The sequence below is a fragment of the Vicugna pacos genome, chromosome 23, assembly GCF_048564905.1.
Source record: "Vicugna pacos chromosome 23, VicPac4, whole genome shotgun sequence".
NCBI lineage: Eukaryota > Metazoa > Chordata > Mammalia > Artiodactyla > Camelidae > Vicugna > Vicugna pacos.
The window spans coordinates 11,533,123-11,559,170 of NC_133009.1; the positions used below are offsets into that span (position 1 = coordinate 11,533,123).

At 45.9% G+C, this 26,048-nt stretch overlaps 1 long non-coding RNA gene across 2 annotated transcripts; it reads left to right on the forward strand.

Annotated features, from left to right (window-relative positions):
* The first annotated feature begins 2,748 nt into the window (after positions 1–2,748).
* On the forward strand, positions 2,749–26,048 carry LOC140688608 (uncharacterized). 2 transcript variants are annotated; one of them, XR_012063306.1, is made up of 3 exons: positions 2,749–2,841; positions 11,816–12,017; positions 25,281–26,048. It is a non-coding gene; the product is annotated as an uncharacterized lncRNA (long non-coding RNA). The 2 variants fall into 2 exon arrangements; XR_012063307.1 differs by lacking the exon at positions 25,281–26,048 and adding an exon at positions 13,038–14,648.

The window sequence follows — 26,048 nt, forward strand, 5'->3', positions numbered from 1 at the left end:
ATAAGTACACACACACACACACACTCCATATACACATGTTCTATTCAGCATAGTAACATAGTTCCCCAAAAATCTTCAAATAGAATTGAGGTGTTGAGGAGGGTATTTGAAGCAAATCCTCCGGTTTCTTAAAACCTCAGCTGCACACACACCTAGGCCCTTCAAGATTTTAGGAAGGGAGGGTATCAGAAGTCCTGGTTTATCTGGAACAGGCCTGGTTTCGCTTGTGGGCCCAGCATAATTATGAATAACATCCCTTTCCCTTTCCAAAGGGTCCCCATGTAGATGACAAATGATATGGTCATCTTATTTGTGGGTGGTGGGGACATCTGACAGTTCTCTGGCCTCCAGAATGTGCTCTAGGATGTCACTGCAGCCTGACCCAGCAATCCCAGTGGCTGGATTTGAATCCCTTGGGGAGAACTTGGCAGTCAGTTGACTTGTCTTTCTTCTCCTTCCTCACCACTCCCGACCAGTCAAACTGAGACCTCTGGGGATGGGGGCTTCTAACTCCTGCTGCCTAAGGTTTAAGAATGTGCAGCTCGCAGACTCACACTGTTGTCCCGTTGCCCTTGCCAAGCCATGGCCATCCAGCTGCTCATAACTGCCCTTCTGTCGGAACCATTTCCAACCCCATCCCACTGTAAATATAACTCCTTTCAAGCGCCTTGTCATGTGAATTTCACGTGAAATTCACTGGAGTCTGTTTTCATGCTGATTTTGTGTGAGTTTCGTATCTGTTTCATTTCCTACAATTTTGCCTCCCCTGTCCGACTGGAGACCTCAGAGTCAGGAGCTGTCTACTGGGAAATCTCCTAATACAGGGATTGGATTTCCTCCATGAAACTGGGGTTCCCTAAGGGCAGCAAACTAGCTCTCCTATCAGGTGGGGGCTCCAAAGACAGGAATCCTGTAATCTGGGAGACAGAGATTTTATCTCCTCCTTGTACTGCCTTTGCCTCCAGCACCGGCACCCGGAGTTAGCTGCCAAAGTTCAAGGGAAGTTATAGACACCAGTCCCCTTGTCCTGACTCCTCACTCCTCACTTGGGCTGGGTGAGGGGTGAGATTTGTCCCTGCTACTCCCCCTCAAAGCAGTTCTGATTTTTCCAGTCTGCCTGGGCCTCCGGGCTGCAGAGCGGACTCCTTGCTTAATGAAGCGCATTCTCCATCTGTGGTCTGGCCCTCCTGGCAGCTCCAGCTGCCTGGGGCCTGGCTCTGGGGAAAGCAGTAAAGAAGTTCCCTCATCCCTGGCCCCCACCCCCCAAGTACACACCAGGGGATCCACTCCCCCATGGCCAGCCCCACCCCACCCATTTTAGGCTAATGAGATCCAGACCCCACACCAGAGCAGTTCTGATGGGCTTGACCTATTTAATTAGAACTTCAGCTTCCAAAAACCGAGGTTCTGCTCCAAGGCTCTGCCTCTGGCCACAGAGACAGACTCAGCCGTCTCCGTCCAGCCAGCTCGGACTTTGGCATTCCTTCTCCTTCCCTGACTCTCCTCTCTCCCTCCCTCCTTCCCTCTCCTCCGTTTTCCAACATCTGTGTCCAGAAAGGAAGAAAAACCCTGTTTGGACTGGCCTCCTTCCATCTGTCATTTTTTTTCCCTTTCAAACGTCTTGTCTAAAGCAGAGTCAGTTACATAAACATTCCACCTCTTTCCATAAATTGGCCGCAGTTTCTGAACAATAGCGTTACTGTGAAGGGGAAGAGGGAGCCCAAGGCCACACCCCGCAAGAGCGGGCCTCCCAGCCAAAGAGAACCAGAGACTTATTCTTTGAAAGAACCAAAGAGGAAATCCAGAATCTTCAGGCGAGACCTTTTCTGTTGTGCTTGGAACTGTTTCTTCGCCAAACCCCCTCTCTCCCTGCCCCTCCCACGGCCACCCTTCCATCTCTTTAGCGTCAGGCTGTTTGAGCTGAAGCCCAATTTCTGTTTTTCCCCTCAACTGCCTGACAGTGTGTCAGTGTGCGTCCCTGTCCCTAGGGCAGAGCGTGTGGATGATGGAGTTGGTGGCAGTGGTAGTGGGGTGGGTGTGTGTGTGTGTGTGTGTGTGTGTGTGTGTCTTCTGGCCTGATTTTTGGAGGCACACCCTGAAGATTTTGTTGCCTTTTTCTTTAAATAGAAACAGCTGGACCTCACTAATTCAGACCAGTTGGAGAAAAGTCCAGAGGGGAAGAAAAAAAAAGTCTGACTTAACAGAATACATTGAAACTTAGGCCTTCTTATTTCTCCCAAGTTCATCGAGTTACTGGAACTAGACTAACCACATGGGCAGATATGATCCTGTTCGGCCTGCTTCAGGTACAGGTGAAGACTTTATTAGCATCATCTTGAATACTTAATTATATGTGAGGGTAAGGCAGGGTGTGAAAGTACATTGTTCCATAGTAGGTCAGATGTCATCTATATTAGTAGCACTTCTCATTGGCTTAGCAGACTGTCTTCTTCCTAGCCATGCTGTATGCTCTTTAAGAACTAGTTCCGTATCTTATCAATTTTTCCATCTAGTGCCTACTGTAACTCCTCCTAGTAAGTGTGCCAAATATGTGTCGAATGGTGGACGGATGGATGGATAGAAGGACAGATTGATAAAACAAATGAGGCAGGAATGGGGGCGTGGAGAAAGAGCCTTGGTAGGGGAGGCTTGAAGGAAACATTTAGTGGCCTCACCTGATGTGTGGGAGGAATAGCGTCACCTGTGTCCGAGCACGAGCATATAAGCGCGAGCACTCCCATCAGCTCCCGCGGCAAGGGGCGGGAGACGGCGAAGGTGGAGGCGGTCGGGGGTTGCGGCTGCAGCGGTGAGGTTTCAAGACTTCGAAACTTCATGTAAGAGGTGAGGCAGGCCAGGATTGAAGGCGCTTGGTGGGAAGGTGTAATCATGCGAATGGCTGTCTGTGAACAGGTCTGGGGCTGGAGGAAGGTGTGGGTATTCGAAGATGGAAAGAGATGAGCCTGTTTTGAGGAAACAAAGTTCAGGGGATGCTGTTTCACTTAAGATGCCTTTGGCTGCAAATAACAGATGGTCTGGTTCAGGTGGCTTTCACCAGGGGGTGATTTTGTCCCCTAGGGGACACCTTGCAATGTTTGGAGACATTTTTGGTTTTCACAACCCGTATGGGGGCGACAGCGCTCCTAGTATCTAGCGCGTAGAGGCCAGGGGTGCTGGTCAATATCCTATCATGCGTCGGACAGCCCCTCACAATGAAGAACTGTGTGGTCTGAAATGTCAGTAGTGATGTTGTTGAGAAACTCTGGCTTAAACCAATAAGAAACCATTTATCATCCCCCATCACAGGCAGTTACGTGGTTGGTTATTTGCAGAGCTGGATTCTCTCTACTGGTAGGATTTTCCTCTGCCATTTATGGGGCCTGTGTTCCCGCAGGGCCTCGAGAGACTGCAGAGGCTCCAAGACTCTCTTCACCCAAGAGCATCCTCCTGCTCCTTTGTAAAGCCCAGCTTCCCTTCCCGTCTCACTCGCCTTGTATCCTGGCCTACTCCTAAATCAGTCCCGGGCAAGGGGATTACCAGGACTGATTTAAACTAATTGGCATTCTCAACCTTCACTCCCACGCTGGTGCTGGGGTCTGAAACCTGAAGGAAATTTATATTTTGTTAGGAAAAAACGTGTCTTCCAGAGAGGATAAAGTGCTGGGGAGTTCCTGACAAAATCTCCCTGGCTTGCTGGGCTCATAAAACTGGGAAATGTTCTCTTGGCTTTCCAAGGCTGGACTTGCTGCTCACTTCTCCACTTTAGATCCTCTGCTCCCTAAGTCATTCATTCCATACGCGCGGATATCACAGAAGGCCTTCTCCCTGCTCTCTGGGTGAAGCAAATGTGACTGCTGCCGGCTGGAGCTTTTACTATTGTAAGGGGGATATTAATCAAGCAATCTCATGGATGATATGCAATTACAGAGATATGCTGTGGTTAAAAGTACCTGGAGCTGTGACATCATATAACAGAAGATCTTACATGGGGGTTGGAGAGTCAGACTGAAGAACGGGTAAAAATTAATTAGGTAAAAGATGGGGAATGGAGGAGAGTTTCCTGGGAGGATGACCACTTGTGTGCATCCCTCTGCTGGGAGGAGCACAGCCCAGTCGAGGAACTGACAAACAGCAATGGAGTGCAGAGCAGAGATCCAGGGGAGAACGGCACAGTTTGTGCCAGAGAGGCTGGGCAAGGGCTAGGTCTCCTACTGCCTTGCAACATATGCTAAGGATTCTAGTCTTGAATGTAAGAGCATGGAAGAGATTCCAGCGCTCTCCGCAGGATCGCTGTGACAGCAGCGTGAAGAACGAATTGGAGAGAATCAAGGAAGGTTTGGGAACTTGGGAAACCGCAGGGGTGGAGGCAGGTGAGAAGTGATGGTGCTTTGAAGCAGGCTGGTAGTGAGGATGAAGAGAGGTAGTTAGATTAGTGAGAGACTTAAGAGACGAACTTGACAGAATTTGTTGCAGATCAAGAAAGGAAAGAAAGGATTATGGATGAGGGCTAAGTTTTTGGACTGTGAAAATGGTAGGAAGGTGGAGCCATTTACAGAGAAAACACTGGAAAAGGAGCAGGCTTGTGGGAAAATTAGAGTTTAGCTTTGGCCATGGTGAGACTCCAGTTCCTTTGAGACCGCCAAGTGGCCATGATGAGTAGACATTTGGAATATGGATCTAGAGATCAAAGGAGAAGACTGAGGTGGAAATATAAATGGAGATATCAGCGTACAGATGGTGTAGTGGTTGTCTATTGCCGAGTAACAAATTACCTCAACGCAGAGAGACTTAGAACAACAACAGTCATTTATTATCTCTTATGGTTTTGGTCTGTTGGGACTTTGGACAGGGTACAGAGGGGATGACTTAACTCCACTCCTACAATGTCTGAGGTCTCAGCTGGAAGACTCAATGGCTGGGAGCTGGAAGTATCTGATGTTGATGTTGGCTGAGACCTTAGCTTAGCTGCTTAGCTGTTGGCTGTAGCACCCACATGTGTCCTCTCCATGTGGCCCAGGCTTCCTCAACAACAGGATGGGTTTGTTCCAAAAATAAAAATCCCAAGAGAGAGCCTGGTGGAAACCGTATCCTTTACATGACCTAACCTCAGAAGTCATACAGTGTCATTTCTGCCATACTTTGTTGGCCAAAGAAGGCGTAAGCTGCCACCCAGATTTTAGGGAAGGGAACTCAGATCCTACTTTTTGGTGGAAAAGTGTCAGTTATATTGTAAGAAGACTATGTGGGATGGGGTAAGTATATAGATGTGACTCTTCTCTGGCAATACAGTCTGTCACAGGTGGTAATTGAAGGTAGTGGATCAGATCTCCCAAGGAAAGAGAATACAGATGAGAAAAGAGCCTAGAATGGAGTCTTGGTGTGGTCCTACACAGCAGGATGAAGGACGTGAGTCTACAAGGGAGACAGAGAAGGAGCAGACAAACAGGTAACAGGAAAACTGGAGGCTGTGGCATCGCAGAAGCCATTGGAAGTCAGTTCACTCATTCATTCATCAAAATTTATCAACCGCCTTCTATACCAGCCTGTTCTAGGTGCTGGGACTATCGCAAAATTCCCCGACTTCCTGATGACTGCATTCCAGGAGAGAAGTAGCCACTAAGTTGAGCACAGGAAAAAAATGTGCCTGAAAGTAGTGATATGAAGGTCAATGGTGACTGTTGTGGAAATGGCTTTATTTAGAGTGATGGGGCAGAAGCCAGATTGGGGTGGGTTGAGGAAGGAATGTAATAAAGGGGTTGGGGAGGTGAAGACAGCTCCGGGTTTCTGGAGGAAGATGGCATACCCAGAACCCCTTCAGCTTCTCTGTAGTATGTCCTCTTGTCAGTCTGGGTGTCTGCGTTGGCTCTTCATGCCCTGGGACTCCGAGTTTGGGAGGGGCTGAGGCCCCATTGTACCTAGAAGGAACCTGGATGAATTTTTCCTGGGCTCCACACAGTGTTGTTGGGGAGGGAACTGAGGGTGTGCTGCCTTCTGCAGCCCCAGCCTCTAAACTTCAACCAGCAGCTCCGTTGTCTCCCTTACTGTCATGGACTCTTCCCCAGATGGCTTTCCGTTACTGCCCAACCCCATCCCGAACCTGCAGCCCAGACTCTAGCCACACTGGTGTCCTCACAGGCTATGCCTGTTCCCACCTCCTAGATGCCTGGACTTCCTTTCTTCCTTCCTTCTCTCTCATTCACCATTTGACGCCCACTTCAAGACTCCTTCTCCATGAAGAAGCACCCACTCCAGCCTCATAGATCCCCTTATCCACTAAAGTCCTGCTCCAAGCTTGGCCTTGCACCTGGGTGGTCGTGACCAGCCCATGACCTATGTGTCCTGTTCAGTCTCTCCATACCACATGCGACCTCCTTGTAGGAGGCTCAGGACTGAGATGTTTCCTATGTCTTCACAGTGACCCTCAGCAGAGCTCAGCACTGAGCTAAGCAAACAGCAGGGGACCAATACTTGTTGGATCCACTGAATAAATCAGTGCAGAGCCTTCCCCTGGCCTCCCACACTTGCCCCAGACTGCGTGTCCTTTGAGCTTGTAGCACTGGCTGGATCCAGGCAAGGGATGGGGATGATTTTTCAAGAATCTGCTTGTGGAACTCCTGGAGAATAAACGGTGCGAGAGACCCTTTCTATACTCAGGGAGCTTCAGTTTGGGGTTGGGGGAGGGAGGATATGGTTCCCCAACCTGAGAAGTGTTCCTGAATCAGGCAGGCAGAATACATGAACTCACAGCAGCAGCTGAGCAAGCCCATTTAGGTAGAGTGAATAAATACAGAATAAAGGACTGACTGAGGCAGGGTGGTCCTCTCTGGTAGTGTTTTTTCCCAAGTGAAGTGTCTTAAATTTGATGTCGGAGAAATACAAAGTATCACTTGTTAGCTGAATCACATTGTGCAAATGGCATAACCTCTCTGAGCCTCAGTTTTCTAATCTTTAAAGTGGGAACAATAATTCCCACCACATGGGATTGTTAGAAAAACTGAATGGGATATGTAGTCAATCCCCATTATTTGCAGGGTTCTGTATTTGCAAATTCACTTACTAAAATTTATTTGTAAGCCTAAAATAAATATTTGCGTTTTCACAATCATTCCTGGACATGCACAAAGGTGCAAAAGTTTGAGTCACCTGATACGCATGATTCCAGCTGAGCTCAAACAAGGCTTGCTCTGCCTTCTTTTTCTGGCTCTCACTGTAAACAGGTGTCTGCTTTGTGGTTCATTTAGTGCCATGTTTTTGGCATTTTTGTGCTTTTTGTTGACAATGTCACTGTTTAAAATGGCCCACAAATGCAGTGCTGAAGCGCTGTCTACTATTCCTAAGCACAAGAAGGCAGTGATGCAACTTATGGAGAAAATACGGGTGTTAGATAAGCTTCACTCAGGCGTGAGTTACAGTTATTGGCTGTGAGTTCAATGTTAATGAATCAAAAATATATATTAAATAAACACATAAAACAAGGTTACGTGTTGATTGGTTGAGGAACATGTTGTAACCAGAGACTCACAGGAACCTAAATCTGTATTTCCCCCAGGAGCAATGGTTCAGTGTTTGCTAATTCACGGTTCACAGCGACTTTACAAATAAAATTACCGTGAATAATGAGAAGGGACGCCGTGGAAGACCTACGCCGTGCCTGGTGTAGACAAGCATCCAGGATGTGTTGACTCCGAACCTCAGTGAGAAGCAGGCAGGAAGCACTCCAGCCTTAGCTACCTTAGCTGTTGATGCTTTGCCAGGAATTTGGTTCCTAAAAGAGTCCAAAAAATTCTTTTTGCATGTCCCCACACCATTCTCTTCTCAGAGCCAGTATTACAACAATGGGGTGTAACCATCCCTGATAGCTCTGCCCGGCTGCTGCACATGATCTTGTTCATACGTTTCTGTCTTATTCCTCTTCTCTCTGTTGGCTGTCTCACATTTCTGTCACCAGAGGAGGAGCCCTAGGCACCGGCTGTCTCCTCACAGCCAGGGAGGGGTCTATGTGTTTTCTGCCCTCCTTCCCTCTCTGGCCCAACTATCTGTTTTTTTGTTTGTTTGTTTGTTTGTTTACTTCCACTTTTGTTTATCCTGGAGGAAGGGAAAAGGAACAAAAGCCTTGTCTCCATTTAGATTCCCCTGCAGGGTGACAGGGAGGATATCTTCAAGCTCCAGCCCCAGGCAGAATGGGTGGAGAGGGCTTGAGGGACCCCCCTGTCCACTAGGTCGCCCCCCTGGGAAGGCCCTCCAGGGTGGGGCCACGCCTGTCCCCTCCCAGCTCGGGGTAGGGTGGTGGGGGGAAGGAGCGAGAGCAAGGGGAAGGGGCGAGAGGTTTTCTCTACACCTGGATCTGATTAGACTCCCATTCCTGAGACTCTGGGCTTGAACACTTTCTCCCCAGGCAGCCAATTGGAGAAAATCCGCAAACCTGTGCTGAGGCCAGGCTTCAGGAGGCGGCCGGGTGAAAGGGGAGGGCTGTGGGTACTTGATCTTTATCAGAGCCCTCTCTGCCTCCCGGCCTCCTGCCAGCTCCTGGCGCCCCCAGCCAGGATCCTCTAGGAATTCAGAGCCCGGGGATTGTATTACCTTCTGAATTCTATTAGCACAGGCTGGGGTGGGGATGGGGGCCAAGGGGGGTAAAGTGGGGGCATCCAGCAGCCTTTGGTGCCAAGTAGGCGCCTTTGGTTACTTGCCTCTGCTTTTCCAGCTTCCACTGCCCCTCTGCCCCCACCTCTCTTGCTCTCTGCAGGGAAGGATGTAGATTGTGTTCATAGAAACTGAAAAAGATAGGGGTTTTCGGTGTTCACAGGGAACAGAAATTAACAATGGTATTAAGAACAGCAAAACTACGTGCCAGGCATTAGTTTAATTGCTTTATATATATTAGCACACTTGATTCTCAGAACATCCCCATTTTACAGGTAAGGAAACAGGCAGAACTCTGACTTTTTGGGATGTCGACACTTCCCCGTTTTTTAATTGAAGTATAGTTGATTTACAGTGTTGTATTAGTTTCTGGTATACATCATAATGATTCAGTTATACACATATATATATATTCCTTTTCATATTCTTTTTCATTATAGGCTATTATAAGCTATTGGATATAGTTCCCTGCACTGTACAGTAGGACCTTGTTGTTTATCTGTTCTTGTACATTGTAGTTTGTATCAGCCAGTCCCAAACTCCTAGTTTATCCTCCTTCCCCCTTTCCCCTTTGGTAACCATAAATGTCTGTGAGTCTTTGTTTTGTAAATAAGTTCATTTGTGTCATTTTTTTTTTTAAGATTCCACATATAAGTGATATCATATTATTATTTATCTTTCTCTGTCTGACTTACTCCACTTAGTGCGATAATCTGTAGGGCCATTCATGTTGCTGCAGATGGCATTATTTCATTCTTTTTTATGTCTGAGTAGAGGCATATGAAAAGATGCTCAATATCACTAATTATCAGAGAAATGCAAAGCAAAACGACAATGAGGTATCACCTCACACCAGTCAGAATGGCCATCATTCAAAAGTCCACAGACGATAAATGCTGGAGAGGGTGTGGAGAAAAGGGAACCCTCCTGCATTGTTGGTGGAAATGTAGTTTGGTGCAGCCACTATGGAAAGCAGTAAGGGGGAAAAAATAAAAAATGCTAAAGATAGACTTACCATATGATCCAGCAATCCCACTCCTGGGCATATATCTGGAGAAAACTCTAATTCGAAAAGATATATTCACCCCAATGTTCATAGCAACACTATTTACAACAGCCAAGAAATGAAAACAACCTAAATGTCCATTGACAGGTGATTGGACACTTTGCCATTTTGAATTGAGGGTATAGCTCAGTGGTAGAGTGAATTCTCAGCATGCACAAGGTCCTGGGTTCATTCCTCAGTACTTCCATTAAAAAAAAACAACAAATACAAATAAACCAAATTACTCCCCACCCCTACAAAAACAACAACAAAACAAAAGGACAAAGCAAATCTTGAACTTGTTGCTGTGATAAGCCGAACTCTGAATGCAAAGTCCATGCCGTCACTCGTCTCTGTAATCCCTGCAACAGGTGCAGTAGCTGTAACACCCCGTAGATTCTCAAAACCAGTTGTGGGAGTTCATGAACAATCATTTCTCCAGTGAAATGGCTTCCTCATAGATAGAAGGGTGAGGCGAGATAAAGCTAAGTTACCTTCCATCTCCATTTTTATCCTTTTTGCTGGTCTCTCTTAATAACAAGAAGGAAGAAAAGGGGAAAGAAAAAATTGAGTCCTTACTACACCGGGTTCTATAACAGAGTTGGTAAACACTTCTGCAAAGAGCCAGAAAATTAATATTTTAGGATTTGAGGTCCACGCAGTCTTTGTCCTCTGTTGTCCCAACTACTCAACTCTACTTTTTTTAAGCATGAAAGCATCCAGAGACAATATGTAAGCCAATGAGCACTTCAATAAAACTTGATTTAACCAAAAAGGAAGAGGGCTGGATTTGGCCCCCCCGGCCAGGTTTCTCTAAAAGAAGTCTGGTGACCCGTTCTGGGGCCCTGCCCTCGGAAAGCTTACACTCTGTTCCAGGCTTCCTCATGGGATGCATTCAGGTGACTGACATATTCCATTTGCTAACATGCAAACTGCATACTTGTGTGCACACACACATACACAATGTTCCCCAGCTTCATGTCCATTGACACAGGCTAAGCTCTCTCTTACACTTTGTTTACATTTCCAGAGGGAAAAACAGTTGACCCTTGAACAACACAGGTTTGAGCTGCCTGAGTCCACTTGTGCACGGATTTTTTTCACTAAATACACATTACAGTACTACATGGCCCACTGCTTGGCTGACTCTGAGGATGCAGAGCTGTGGATATGGAGGGCCGGCTGCAAAGTTACAGGTGGAGTTTTCCACTGCCTGGAGGGTGTTTGCTCCTAACTCCTGCTCAAGGGTCAACTGTAGACTTAAGCTGCCGTTTACTGGGCGTTCGCCATGTGCCAGGCACTCTGCTCAGTGTCTCATATATTATCGCAGTTAATCATCCCAGCAATTCCATCCGTAGGAATTACAGTCCCTTTATTAGTTCGCTAGGGCTACCATTACAAAGTACTGCAGACTGGGTGACTTCAACAATGGAAATTAATTTTTTGTTCTTAGTTCTGAAGGCTAGAAGTCCAAGACCAGGGGATTGACAGGGTTGGTTTCTTCTAAGACCTCTCTCCTGGGCTTGTAGATGGCCACTTTCTCCCTGTGTCTTCCCACGGTTGTCTCTCTGTGTTGTCTCCTCTTCTTAGAAGGACACGATTAGGACCCACCCACATGACCTCATTTTACCTTAATCACCTCTTTAAAGATCCTCTCTCCAAATACCCACATTTTGATGTACTAGGGACTCTGATGTCAGGACTCCAGCACATGAATTCCAGAGGTGGGGGTTACAACTCAGCCCACAATACCCAGATAACAGAGACTCCGAGGCGCCAGGTAATCTGCCCAAGGTCACACAGCAATTTGAATGCCTTACTCCAAAGTCCGTGCTCTTAATCTCCTGAAGGTAGTTTTCTCCTCATGGGAAAATCACAGCGCTTTTGAAAATCAGAGATTATAATTTCAGAGAGCTCTATGACTGAAGGTTTCTCTATGAAGAATCCTTAAAATAATGATGAAACACCAGCCTGGCCCTTTCCAGCATAGAAATAGGATCACTTTCAGAAGAAGGCATTTTTCCTCACCACTGACTCCCCCACCCGTTAGGAGGTGCCCCCTAACCCACTGCATACTACCCCATCCTCCCCCTCTTCCTCTCTCATCCCCTCCTTGTTCTTTCCCCTCCACAGCATCCTTCCAGGAGTACAGATTTCATCCTCTGGACCCGAGGAAAGGCACTAGGTCCCAAGAGAAAAACCCCTGAGACAGATGAGGGCCTTCCCAGGACCACAGCCCCACAGGGACATACCCTGCCCACGAAGCCCAAGAGACCCCAGACCTGTAGGTCTGCAGTGGCCACAGGGCAAATTCAGGGCAGTTGTAGTCACTGAGGTGAGTAAAAAGGGGGTTTTTGGGCTGAACATATTTTGATGTCCAATATGTTTTTCCAGAAGATTCTTTGGAGTTCTCTATGCTCCATTTAATCTTCAGATACCCTGATCCAATTCCCCTCTCCTCAAAAAGTAATATCCTTCCTCCTGCCTTGGTCCTTTTTTTTTCTTCCAAGTCCATGTCGTTTCTTTACCTATGCTGTTTGTATGTACTGATCCCACTGACACTGGTGTCTGTCCTGGTCTCTTCCTTGAAAAGAATCCAGGCTGTCTCTCTCCTGCCAGTCTCCATGTCTGACTCCAGATCCCTTGCATTATGTATTTTGTTTGATTTTTTTCCTTTATTTTTTCAATATTGGTATAATTTATATTCAGTGAAATGTGCAAATCTTAAAAATCAATGTTCTATGAATTTTGGCATATACAGGCATATCTTTTTTCAAGACACAGAACAACTCTTTCACCCTGGGAAGTTCTCTCAGGCCCCTTCCTAGACAATCCCTCTTTTCGCCCCCGCCCCTCATCCCCAGGCAACCACTGCTGATCTCGTTCACTGTTGATTAGTTTTGCCTGTTCTAGAACGTCACATGCAAGAAATGTACGTTGTATATTCATGTTTATCTGGTTTCTCGGGCTCAGCATAATGTTTTGGGAATCTATCCATGTTGCCACCTGTCTCAGCAGTTTATTCCTTTCTATTGCACTGAACGCGTGTATCTCTGTTTTCTTATCTTTTTCACCGATGGACCTTTGTGGTGCTTCCAGGCTGTTAGGAATAAAGCCACTATGAGCACTCTTACACAAGTCTTTTTGTGGACGGAAGCTCTAATTATTCTTTGCTAAATATGAAGGAGTGGGATTGCTGGGTAACAGGGTAGGTGGAATGTTTCACTTTATAAGAAACTGCCAAACTGTTTCCAAAGGGTTTGTGCAATTTTACACTCCCACCAGCAATGGATGAGAGTTCTAGTTGTTTGGTATCCTCATCAGTCCTGGGTTGTTTTTTTCCTCTTTGTTACAGGGTTGTAGGAGTTTAGTTCGGGAGATTGACTTCTGGCGTGACAGAATGGAGAGCTCTGCAGGACCACTCCTCAGGGAAACTGGTAGCAATTATTTAAAAACAACAACATTTAAAGTCTCTGGAAATGAGCATAAAGTCATATAGCAAATAAAGAAATATTTACTGAAGAAAAATCAACAAATTTTTGGTTAGAACAGTGACAGTCTGTGGTATTTGAACTACTACTTTTTTGTAGAAAGTTTCTTTCACAAGTTGATTCTAAAATTCTTACGGATTTGCAAGGGACTCAGAATAACCAAGACCATCTTGAAGACAAAAAGGGAAGAAAGTAGGATTCATATGTCCCAATTTAAAAACTTACTCTAAAGCAACAGTATACAAACATTGTGGTGCTGGCATAGGAAAGACATATAATCACATTTCAAATAGTTAAAATGTGAATACCCACATGCACAAGAATGAAGAAGGATCCTTACCTCATACCACATACAAAAATTAACTCAAAATGGACCAAAGTTCTTTACCTAAGACCTAAAACTATAAAACTCTTTAAAAATAGAAGTCAATATTTATAACCTTGGATTTGGCAAAGGATTCTTAAATATGACACCAAAAGCACCAGAACAAAGAAAAATTAGATAATTTGGACTTCATCAAGATGAAAAACTTGTCTGCTTCAAATGACACCATCAAGAAAGTAAAGGACAATCCACAGAATGGGAAAAAAATATTTGCAAATCATATATCTCAAAAGGAATTATATCCAGACTATATAAAGAATTCTTACCACTAATAATAGTACAACAAGTAACCCAAGTTAAAAATGGGAAAAGGATCTGAATAGACATTTCTCCAAGGAAGATAAACAATTGGTCAATAAGCTCACGGAAAGTTGCTTGTCATCGTTAGTCATTAGGGAAATACAAAATCAAAATCACCCACCAGGATGGCAAGAATCAAAAGGTCATATAATAACAAGGGTTGGTGGAGATGTGGAGAAACTGGAATCCTCATACATTGCTGGTAGGAATGTAAAATGGTGCAACTTTTTGGAAAACAGTCTGACGGTTCCCTGAATGATTAAACATAGAGTTACCATAAATAATCCAGGAATTCCACTCCTAAGTATATATGTCTTTGCAAAAATTTGAAGATGTTTACAGATGTTTACAGCAGCATTATTCATAACACCCAGAAGTTTAAAACAACCCAAAAGTCTATCAACTGACAAATGGAAAAACGAAAAGTGGTATGTCCATACAATGGAATATTATTCAGTCATAAAAATGAATATAGAACTCAAATATGGTGTAACAGGAATAAAACTTGAAAATATACTAAGGGAAAGAAGCCAGGCACAAAAAAATCATATATAATTCCATTCATATGAAATTATCCAGAATAGGGAATCTTGTTTACTTAGGGCTGAGAGACTTGGGAGAATGGGAGGTGATAAACTAAAGAATACAAGTTCCTTTTTGAGGTGATAAAAATGTCATGAGTAGAGCACTCTCTCAATACAATTGGTTTCCCAGCTAATTCTATGTATTTATTTTATGTATTTGAAAACATCATTTGGAGAAGGGGTCCAGAGGCTTCAGTAATCTGTCAAAGTGGTGTACGGTCCCAAAAAAGATAAAAAGTTAAGAACTCAGTGTCTTTTATTTTCTCTCTATCTCCTATTTTCCTATCAGGGCAACTGCAAGACAGAAAAAGCCATCTGAGGCTAGCACTGATCCCTTCTCATAGCATACATATTGTTTAAAAATTAAACATCCCTGTCAGGAGAGAATGGGGAAAAACAAAGGTGCTGACCCCACTCTCACTTTCTAGTGATGAAGGTTTATTTGTATCCCAGTTCCCTCGAGAAAGGGCTTGGGGCAAATAAAAATATTTCAATATATGCAAACCTATGTCTTAGGTATCTAACAGCAGGATGGAGAACACAGGAGCGATCCCCGAGCACTGGCAGAGACCTCGCCCAGCTGTTGAAATCAGCATTCGCATTTGGCTCTGTTCCAAAAAGCTCCTTCCTCACCTTCAGAGCATATCTCAGAATCTAATAATAATCTAAGAGAGTATTTTTGTCAAACTTAAAAGGCTTGGTATGTTCTGCCCTTTTATAATCCTTTCTCAGGAAAGGTTAGCTTCTTAATAATCTCAGTGGTAATAGATGGAATCAGTCAAGAAGAAGAAAGTTTATTTAACAGTCATTTGACTTAATTAGTCTTCAAAATATTTTCCTGGAGAGGACTCGGACAACTCAAGACTTCTTCTGTCAGCAACAATAAGAGAAGCGGCTTTGGTACTTACGTAGTAGTGAGGTCTCTACAGGAAGCTTCCAGCTTCTGACTCCGTGCACAGTTTGGCCTCTTGAATATTAGTCACAAACAATGTGGTACAACTTTGCCAGCTATTTTCAGAAATCATTAGGAATGAAAATTTTACTTAGTTCCCCAAATATGCAGTAGTTTTGTAGCATATTGGTTTGCCTCCAATATCCATTTCCCTTCTTTTTTTTAGTATAGAATCACCAAGATTTAGCTGAGTACATTATTACTCAGCTGAGGACCACGTTTCCAGCCTCTTTTGCAGACCAGTGCGGATGTAAGACAGAGTCTTGGCCAATGAGATGCAAGCAGAAGAGATGCATGCATCTTCTGTATCATTCCTTTAAGGAAGAAGATATGCTCATCATTACCTCTTCTCGCCTTCCTGCTAGCTGGAGGGTAGAAGTTATGGCAGGAGCTGAAGCAGCCATCTTAGACCAGGAGGTAGAGTCACAAGCTGAAGGGATTCCCCAGGCAGACCTTCCTAAACATATAATTCCATATATTCTTCCCCTCCCCCCTGCCGTATCACCATCTCCATAGCAACTCTGGCTAGACCTCATTTGGTCATTGACCAAATCAATCTTATTCCCCATGGACCATTCAGCCAGTGTTCTTGAGTGGGTCGTAGCTTAACAGTCCTGCCATTGATTCACCTGCCCTATGGTGAGGTGGGCCATTCACAGCCTAGCTTGTTCTGGTGCCAGGGGTGGTTCTGGTTAGAACACTGATGGGGGAGTAGAGACAAGCTGAGAAACTTTGGGGTCTCCTCCTGCACTTCTGGTTCTCAAGAAGCTATTCAGCTGTTCTTAGGTTCTGGTGTTGTTTATACACTGCTCTGCCCTAGCTTCTCCTAGCTTCTAACACATGTAGTTCCACGGTGGTTTTAAATGATGCTCTCCCCACGGGCCTCCTTCAAATCCTCCAATTCCTACCCTCAGGCCATCTCCATTTTTATTTAATTATTTTTTCTTTGTCAAGCTTTGTGTTTAATTAGAACCACATTCTAGCAGAGAGCAGCTCACCAAGTCACACCCCCTGAGGGCCCTAGGAGGAAGAACGGGGCCTCTCCGCTCAGCCTGGGGACAGCTGTGTCCATTCCCCACCCTGCACACTGACCAGCTGAAAAACATCCAGTACAGTCACAGAGAAATCAATCCAAAGTAAAAGATGCCTACTCGAAACGGAAAATTCTCCCTAGCTCACCCTTCCTCTTACCGCCCGAAACATCTCTGTTTCTTGCTCCCTACTTTCAGCTTCAGCAAGGACGTTGTGTGCCCTCAAGTCAATAGAGTGTAGTTCCTCCTCCCATCCATTAAAGTGGGGAGTTGTTTGTCGGTGGGGGAGTGTAATGCTCTCCTAGTAAAGATGCCATGGATAGGTCCTTCCTCTTTAAACTACCATCAAGTAAATGCAATATGTTAGCTGTATTATTGTTATTCTGCCAAAATGGGTGAAAGGACTGTGGTGATTACATTTGATTGGCACTCAGTATTTATTCCACCTTCCCAAGCATGACTTCCTGGATTCCAGAGGCTGCTAAACTCAGCTCTGTTTCTCAGACTCCCTTGCAGTTAGGGTTTTGCTCCATGTTTTTCTGCAGCAGCCTTCCAGCGTTCTGTCACCAGTCTTGTAGGTGTCAGGAGGCAGTGGGTATAGTGGTGGTGGTGATGACAGGTTGCTGACCCCTGAATTCCGTGACAGCCATGGCCAGGTGGGTTTTTTAATCCATCAGCTTCAGATTCCCCCATCTAGGTGTCAGCTCCCCTGTTGGGGCAGCTCTGGGGTGCCATTCTGGGTGTCATTCCAGAATGAGGCACAGTCTACAGCCTGCTGATTCAGCCCTTCCAACAATTTTACAGGCACCTAATTCTTGATAGTAAATAGTATTTCTGTTTAACGTAGGTAAATGGTTTCTATTTCCTACAGCTGGACTCTTGAAATACGAAGTTTTGGAAGAAAAGAGCTGAGAACCATGGAAACAAAGTTTTAGTATTTGCCTGTGGAAAGGGGAAGTCATAACACTTTTCTTGCTGAAATGCCCATAAAAAACTAGAAAGGTCTTTCTTTATGCCAGTATTTATTCCAATTTGGAAAGAGGACTTAGATTTAAAGTCTGCCCTAGGAAAGTTTAATTCATTCATTCAACAAACATTTATTTTGTGTCACAGACTATTCCAGGCATTGGGGTCAAATGAAGAAGAAACCATGATCTTTGCCCTCCAAATACTTGGGGCAAACATCCAAAGTATAAATAAATAAATTAAATAAATAAATAAATAAATAAATAAATAAATAAATAAATAAAAAAAACTCGGAAGAAACATTTTAATCAAAGATTGGGATCAGACAAAACTTAAATTGTGATTGATGACAGTTAAAATTAACCAATTCTGTACAGCTGTTCCCCAGAAATCCTTTTTTGGAACTGACAAGAGTTATTAGACAGATATCCTTGCCTCTGTGTTTTATTGAAAAGCTTGCTTCCTGAGCACCTTCTCCAAATGGTTCATATGCTTTAGCAAAGAATTATAATTTGCATTTTTAAAATGTCTGAAAATTTTATCATTCCAGACTAGATCTTAGGTACAACACACACACACTGTAGTTCAGAATGTGATATCAAAGCATCTATCACCAGCCGGGTGCAGAGCATTCTAATTCTGGGAAAAACAGAGCATCCTGAGTGCAGTATTTGTACAACTAACGTTTTAAAGGGACAACAATAAAGGGCCGCTAGCTAAAGCTGCATCTCCGTACCCATTGATAATATCGACTGATTCAACCGACTGCTTATTTTGATATGTACAAAAGCAAACCCTTCATTTTCTTTCCCAAACCTTTCCTTCCTGCAGGGCAGGGACCTTACCTATTTTGTTCAGTGCTGAATCTCTAGCAACTAAAATAGACATAGCTGTGCTCAGTAAATATTTTTTGGATGTTGAATCAATGTTTTAAAGGGATCCTTCTGGCTACTGGGTGAAGAAGGATAGACCATGATGGGCAAGATGGAAAGCAAGGTGGCCATTTAGGGAGCTGCTATGGTAATCCAGGTGGTGGATGATGGTGGCTCGGATTACGTTGTTGATGGAGATGATAATAAGTAGTCTGATTTGGGATCTCTTTAGAATGTAAACCTGTCTGGACTCGCTAATGGACTGGCTGTGGAGTGTGGGAAAAGAAAGGAGTCAAGAATGGCTCTTAAATCCATGGCTGGAGCAATTGGATGAATCATGGGTCCATTTATGGGAACTGCAGGCCCAGGCAGATGTGCACTTGGCCTGTTCAAGGAAGAGCAAGGAGGCCGCACGAGTGAGCTCAGGGAAAGGTGGTGAGCTGAGGTCAGAGAGGTGGCTAAAACAAGAACCAGGGGAGCTTGCAGCCAAGGGGGAGTCTGAGTGTTGTTCTGAAGGATGGGAAAGTCTTAGAGGGTTCTGCACATTGTTGAAACATGATCTGATTTGCATTTTAAAAGGATCACTCAGGATGCAAGTATGGAAAATCGACCATAGAAAATAAGAAACAGAAACAGAGACCAGCTCGAGGGTAGAGCAGCAGACCAGGTGGGAGACCGTGGTGGACAGACCAGATTGTGATGAAAACTTGCTCCTCCTCAAACCCACCAAACTCGCTCCCTCATCCTGGTCCAGCCTCTGCTTTACTCTTTGTCTCACTTTACTCAGGTCTCTGCCCAAATACCACCACCTTGGGGCTCTTCTTTCAGTACCTCTGAAGAGTAACTTATTTAGGTTTTTGGGGGTGGGTAGGTAGGTAATTAGATTTATTTATTTATTTCTAGGGTAGACGCTGGGAATTGAACCTAGGACCTCCTGCATGCTAAGTATGCGCTCTACTACTTGAGCCACACCCTCCCCCCAATACTTTCTTGAATTTGGTGCCAGATGCAGATAACTCTCTTCTCTCTTACTCTCTTCCCTGCTTCATTTTTATTCCCAGTCTGTATCACTCCCTGTTCTATACCTGATTTTCTTGTTTTCATCATCTGTCTTCCCCGCTAGAAGGTAAGTGATCTCCGCAGGGGCAAGGGCTTGGTTTTGCCTCTGGGCTACTTTCTGCAAACAGGTCTCTGTTGAACACAGCAAAGTGCTGGCGTAGGAGCTGGGAAGGTTTTCTTTGTAAGAGAACAGGGTTTCATAGGCAAGTGTGCAGTGTAAACATGATTTAAGGGCAGGGGGAATATTCAGACTACCTTAGGGAACTTTCTGTTTTAAATACCTGTTGACACACAGCCAATTTGTGATGGGAGCACCATTTGGTTGGTACCTAGATGGATGTAAGTGAGCTCTTGCCTCAACGCAGGTTTCAGTGGAAATTTTTGTTTATTTTAAATAACTTTTGACTGATTAACCTTAAAAATAGCACATATTCACACATACGTATTTTTAAACAAATGCATGTGTGGAGTGTAGACATGCTTTTCTATTATTTTTTAATGCAGTCTTTTCATTTCCTTTTTTAATGATCAGCCCCGGCCACATTTTCTACCTACCTTAATGCCTTTAATATAGAGTATATTTTTCCATATTTTCTCTAGGTTCATATATTCTACACAGAATACATACTATACACATAGTGAGGGGAGTGCTGTTCATTGTTTTGCAAATATAGGATCAATCATACACCTTCTAGCCCCACATCTTACTTTTCTCCCTTAATGACGTCTCATACAAATTCCTCTGTGTTATCTGGCATAGCTCTGATTTTTCCTGTCCGTTGGTTACACGCTAGTCCATAGTGTTGATGTACAGTGAGTTATTCAGCTATTCCTTCTTGAAAGGCATTCTCTCTCTGCTTCCTGGCTTTTGCTCCTTTGAACTATGCCACATCACCCATCCTTGAAATGTACAGTTAATTTCAGAGCCAGAGTTGAAGTTACATGTTCTTTCCTTCAGTGCCATGGTTTTACAGTTGAGACAACGAAGATCAGAAAGGTAAAGGAATGTGTCAAGTTCACACAGCTATTTAACTCATATTTGACAAAAATTCATAGAGCCATTATTTCACATAGCCTTCACAAGCAGGGCAAGTATTATCACGTCAACCCTAAAGGTACAGAAATTGAAGCCAAAGAGACAGCTTTGATTTTGTGGCCAGCAAGGGTGAAAGCCAGGGCTCATAGCCAGGACTTTTGACTTCAGACTCCCAGTAGCTTCTTCTCATTGTATCGGTGCCATTAACACAAAATGTCTATAGGGCAGCCTTTGTTCACTTATTCTGGACTTTGTGCACCCTGCGTGCAAAAATGTTTTGCTAAAAGAATGACACCATTCAGATTTGCCCGTAATTCAGGATATACTTTCCTTACCCATCAGGTTGAAATCATGGTTGTGGTTGTTAAAAAAGTCTTTGTAATCAAACAGATTTAATTTCGAGTGCTGGCTCTGCCACTGGCTCTGACTTTCAGGGGATGACTCAGCACCGCTAAAGCTCAGTTTCCTCATCTATAAACCAGAGATACAATTGTTCTGCACCTCTCTTCTCAGACATGGGTAGGATTAGATGACACAAGATGTGTGAGCAGATAGGACAGTGCCTGGCCACGATAAACTCTAGACGAATATTAGCTATTATTTTGGATGGCCCCACCCCAACTGAACTGGTAGATACCTTTCCTTCGTAACTGTTTTCTATCTATAGGAAAAACCTTTCTCATCGCAGACCCAGGGCAGTTAGGATGTCCTTGCTGGCTGCCTTGTTTCTTTGCAGGCAGAAGGTGAGAGAGGCAAATATCAGGAAGAAGTTTTCTCTTTTTGCATTGTACAGTGGCAAAAAATGGAGGGGAATCTGTCCCTTAAAGAGGAAAGTAGGAACATTCTGACCCTCCCGAGTGTGCCTGCCTGTGTGAGACACAGTGAATGCAGACATTTTTCAGCAACAGAGCATAACTGTCAATGGATGTGTTACAGCTATTTTAGTGCCTTCTCCTCTCCAGGAGAAAAGCCATTTTCAAGCCAGTTGCTTGCAATGCATCAAGTGATGAAATACAGATAACAAATTGTGCATTTGTTTGGCTTCATGCTTATTACACCCCCGGTTCTGGAAAGCATTGCACTTAGCCCCTTAATAATCCCTCTCCTGAGATCAATTACTGGAATTTATCTGGTTCCTCGAGCATAAAAGTGTTTTATTGTTTTTACTTTTGCTCCAAGTGAAGTGTGAGGGGGTAGGACAGGTTTACAGGGACTGTCCCAGGCAATAGTGTGAAGCTGGGATGATTGGCCGTGCTTTCCTGTCTACTAAGTCCTCATGAACAGGAAAGCAGGGAACACTTGGAGGCGTGTCCCCTGAGGAGTGACCAGGCCCAGATGTTCCCATCTCTGGTTTTTTGCACATAGGATGGAGGTTTGCAGGTGCCTGGGAAGGTGGGTGCTGCTTGAGAGGGGAGAGGCTGGAAAGCAGGGCTAAGTTACCGTTTCAGACCAAATCATTTTTCCTCTAAAGTTTCGCTGTAATCCAAACCAGTTGAGCATTTGAGAAGAAGTAGGTACCATGAAAAGGGGTAATGGAATTAGCTTTCATGTTTTTCCAGGACTCTAAACCATATTTCCTGTCACAACTGTACATTATTAATACAAGGCATCTGTTAGCACAGAACTGCCCGAAAATGTGCACCAAAACCTTACATCTGGTTTCGATAATTTATTTCTGACATTTGTAGTTGGCGGGATGGGGAGGGAGGGGGAGAAGGAAGGGAAAAAAGAGGGAATTAAACCAAGATGTTGCCTTTAACCCATCAGAAGCTCCTAGTTGGAGCCAAACGCCGGAGTTCTTAACGTGGTTTTTGCATTAGGTAATATAATTATATTAATTTAGCAGCAAATAGCATGACTCCAGGCCTGGTGGGTGTGGGTCCTCGCTGGCTTTTATCCTGCCATCTCTGGCTGCAGCAATTAGCTTCCTCTCGCGAAGGGGATTAGCAGGACCACCCCCCAGCAGCAGGGGTGGGGAATGGGGGAGCTGTCAGGTGTCACTCGTCTTACTCGGGCCCCCTCCCCCGCCCCGCCCCTGCAATTAATTCCCTCTCCTGCTTCGCGCGGAGACAAAGCGGCGGTTCCCGAGGTGTCCGACCTCCCGCCCCGACGGCGGGCCCAGCCCGGGTCCCTCCAGCAGGAATCGCCCCAGGCGCTGGGAGCCCGAGCCGCCGGGTCTGAGACCCGCCCCAGACTTTCCACGATCAGATTTCAGCTCGACTAACGAGGAGAAAAGAAAGAAAGAACGCGCGACTTCCGCGGGCCGGAGCCGCTGGGGCCCTGGGGAAACACGGCCCAGGCGGGAGGCGACGCCGGGAGGCTCCGGGCCCTGCCTGTGTCTGCCCCGGGCCCTGGAGGATGGGTCGGGCACAGGTGTCCGAGTGGGCCGCCCTTGACCGGACTGGGCCGCCAGCTCTCCAACCGTCTCCCCAGAAACGCCCCTGCTTCAGCCGGGGCGTCAGGGTCGCAGATACTGTGTGCGAGGAATGTCCGCTTAAACCCGCGGTTCGCCGTTACCCCGCCGGAACTAGGGGGCAGCGCCAGGTTGTCCTCAATAAAACACTCCCAAAAAGGGGCGTTAGTGGCCTTTGGGACCAAAGTTGGGGCTGTTTTTTTTAAGGCAAGACGCACACCTTTCTAGACTCTTCAGCTTAGACACACAGATTTTCTATTTGTTTAATTATTAGAACCTCAGAGATCATCGAGGCCCACAGCCTTCTCCTTTCCCAGATGAGGAAACTGGAAACCAGAGAGGTTTTGCGTTTTGCTCAAGGTCACACAGGTCAAGTTTGTGGTTGAGATGGGAGAAGAACCAAACCTGTTGAGCACAACTCAGTGCTTTCTGCAGCTATGAAATCAAAAAAAAACAAGCCTAGCTCTGGGGTGAGATGTGGGGGAGACATCCAGGCCTGGCCAGGACAGCCGGGAGTGAGGCTTAGTCCCCGGTTCAGATTTTCCTGGAGCCAGTCCACCGGCGGTCAGGCCACATGTGAGTAATAAAGGATTGAGTGTTGTATATTTTAGACTGGACCCCCTCTTCTTGGCCCCCTTCCCCAGCCTTAACTTCCTTTTGGAGTCCCTACTGACTTCTGGGTGTCCACCATGGGCCCTGTTGGAAGAATTTCAGCTCCATCTCAGAATAAAAGGAATGAAAACTTGGGGAAAGAAGCCAAGGAGGAAAGCCACAAATACGCATCTGGCTGCAGCAGACGGAGCAGCTCCAAGAGTCTGCAGAGATGCACCGTGAAGGCTGTTTGCAGATGTCGAGCTGCCAGAGGCTCGGGTGCCGTCCCAGGTCCCTTCCTGAGAAATGAGAGCAGCCAAGGGAGCAGGCACATCTTCCCTCCCACACTTTTCTTCCTGCCGCCCACCCAAACCCTGCAAATTTCTGCAGAGTGAGGGGAAGAGCGAGAGCCACGCGAGTCAGACCCCCATAGGCTGGAATCCTCACTTCACAGCCCGTTAGCCAGGGTCTTGAGCAAGCGACTTAACCTCTCTGAGCCTCAGTTTCTTTACTGGTTCCATGGGTGACAATAGGACTGTACTCAGGGCCACATGGTGACTTTCATTGGTCCTCAGCAGTTTTGTCTTCGTGGCCATGGGCCCCTTCCTGAAAAAAACCTTTTTTAAAATAAAAGTCTGTTTTATGATTGCATTGGCATAAGGATGAATATACTAATATTATGTATTCAAACCTTTTTCATTGGTAATTTTATTTTTTCTTCTGTGTCTACAAAAAAAAACATTTTTCAGGGCCCCCAAAATGTACTGTGGGCCCTCTGCTTGGAGAATCCTAATGGATCCGTGGCCCCTGTTTGTGCCTCTCAGCTCAGAATCTGCTTTGGGGGTGGCCCAAACTAAAACATACAGCAAGCTTATTATGTTTGAGGAACCCCAGCAAAGAGGCTATTGAGAGGAGAGTGGGATGAGTGAGGGTCAGGGTGGAAGGAGAGAAACAGCGTTCACAAACTCATCACGCACTGCTTCCTCCCATCCAGTCAGTCTCTACCCCATGGGGGTCACGGTGCTAGACTTCCCTGCTTCCTTCATAGGAGGTACGCCCCCCTACACCACCACCCTTTTATTTCCATTCCCTCTGCTCCCGCCCAGGCAAGCAGAGTGAAGCTCACCCACCGCTCGAGGCCCATCTCCTCAGTCCCTTTTCAGGGATGGGCATCTGTTCTTCCCCAACATTGTTCCCTCCTGCCAGAGAAGATCCCAGGCCGTAGGGCTCTCAGCCAGGCTCCCCCATGGCCGGCCTCCTGAGGCCCACATCTGGGATATCTGGCTGTGCCCTCCCCACCACCTTGCCTTCCCAGAACAGCCCCCCGCCTTGGGCACCCTTCAGCTTCCAAGAGCCTCAGAAATAGAGGCTGACTTGAGGAAAAAAAGCGCCACTCTCGCATGACATTAGCTTTTCGCCTGTCTGAAGTCACGAGGCTGGATCCTGCAGTCCCTGGGGGCTCAAAGCTCTTACGATTCTCTTCAAACTACCAGGCAACTGGCAGGGACTGCAAAGCTTATGTTTCTAAAGTGGGAGTGGCTGTTGTTTATCAAAGACTGATGTGTGGGCTCCAGTGGCCCCTCCAGACGGTGGCTGAGGCCTGTCCTGAGCTCTGTGGAAGCAGGAAGTTCCCGGCTGGGCTGGGGCTCCCTGGCTTTGCTGGAGCACTGGCAGGATCTGAGGAAAACATTCCTCACAAATGTCTCCTTAGGAGGCTGCCGGATTCCTTTAACTGCTAATTAGTGAGAAGCTGCTACCGTGAGTGGGGGGGACTGACCTAGGCCTTCCTCCGCCCCCTCCTAGGGGTCAAGGCCCCCGGGGAGGCCAGCAGTGCTTTACTGCGGCCATATTTCCTCCCGACGTCAGCTGTTTCTTCAGGAATCATCTCGCCAGCTTACGCCTTTTTTTTTTTTTCCAGAAACAAGCTTTTCCCTGACAAGTTTGCAGCTCAAAGGGAGCCGGCTCCTCTTAACTGTTGAAATCAGGCGCATCTGGAAGCAGTAAACTTTTCAACAGGCTGAGAGGAAGAAAAGACATATTGTAGGGGATGGAGTCACCTCTGGGACTAATTATTCTTTATATTTCACCCGTCACATTTACAGTCTTCGTCAGAGCAAAGAGACAATAAATGATCTCATTAAAACCCAGAAAGACGCTTCTCCCCATCCCGCAGAACCTCCTCTCAACGCCCTGCTCGCTGATGAGAGGCCGGTGTTGGTGAGGCTGGCGCTGGGGCCCAGGGCCCAGAGGGGTGAGGCTCTGCCACATGTTTTTCCTTGTTTGAATATACTGTCTATTTTTTCCATCATTGGAAAGATCCTCGTGCATCTGACATCAAAGTCTTCTCTGGCCACATTTTCCCCAGGGGCAGGATCTTGTAGGGGAGACTGTAATCAGGAGGCAGTGTTACATTGTGAGGTTTAAAAAAAAACTATCGAAATCAGCTCTTCTCTCTTCCTCCCCTATCAAAACTCATCCGGCTGAAAAGATTCCAGAGAAGACAATCAGGTTCTTCCAGGGCTGGGGTGACCCCCACCGAGCTATCTCTGTGCTATCGGGACCTCAAGGGGTTGTTATCTCCCTTTTCCAACCACATAAATAGCTACCCCAGGTAGGGCCATGGCATCCTACTGTCCTCCCAATCCACACATCCTCATCCTCCACCAGGCACAATGACCTTAGGGCA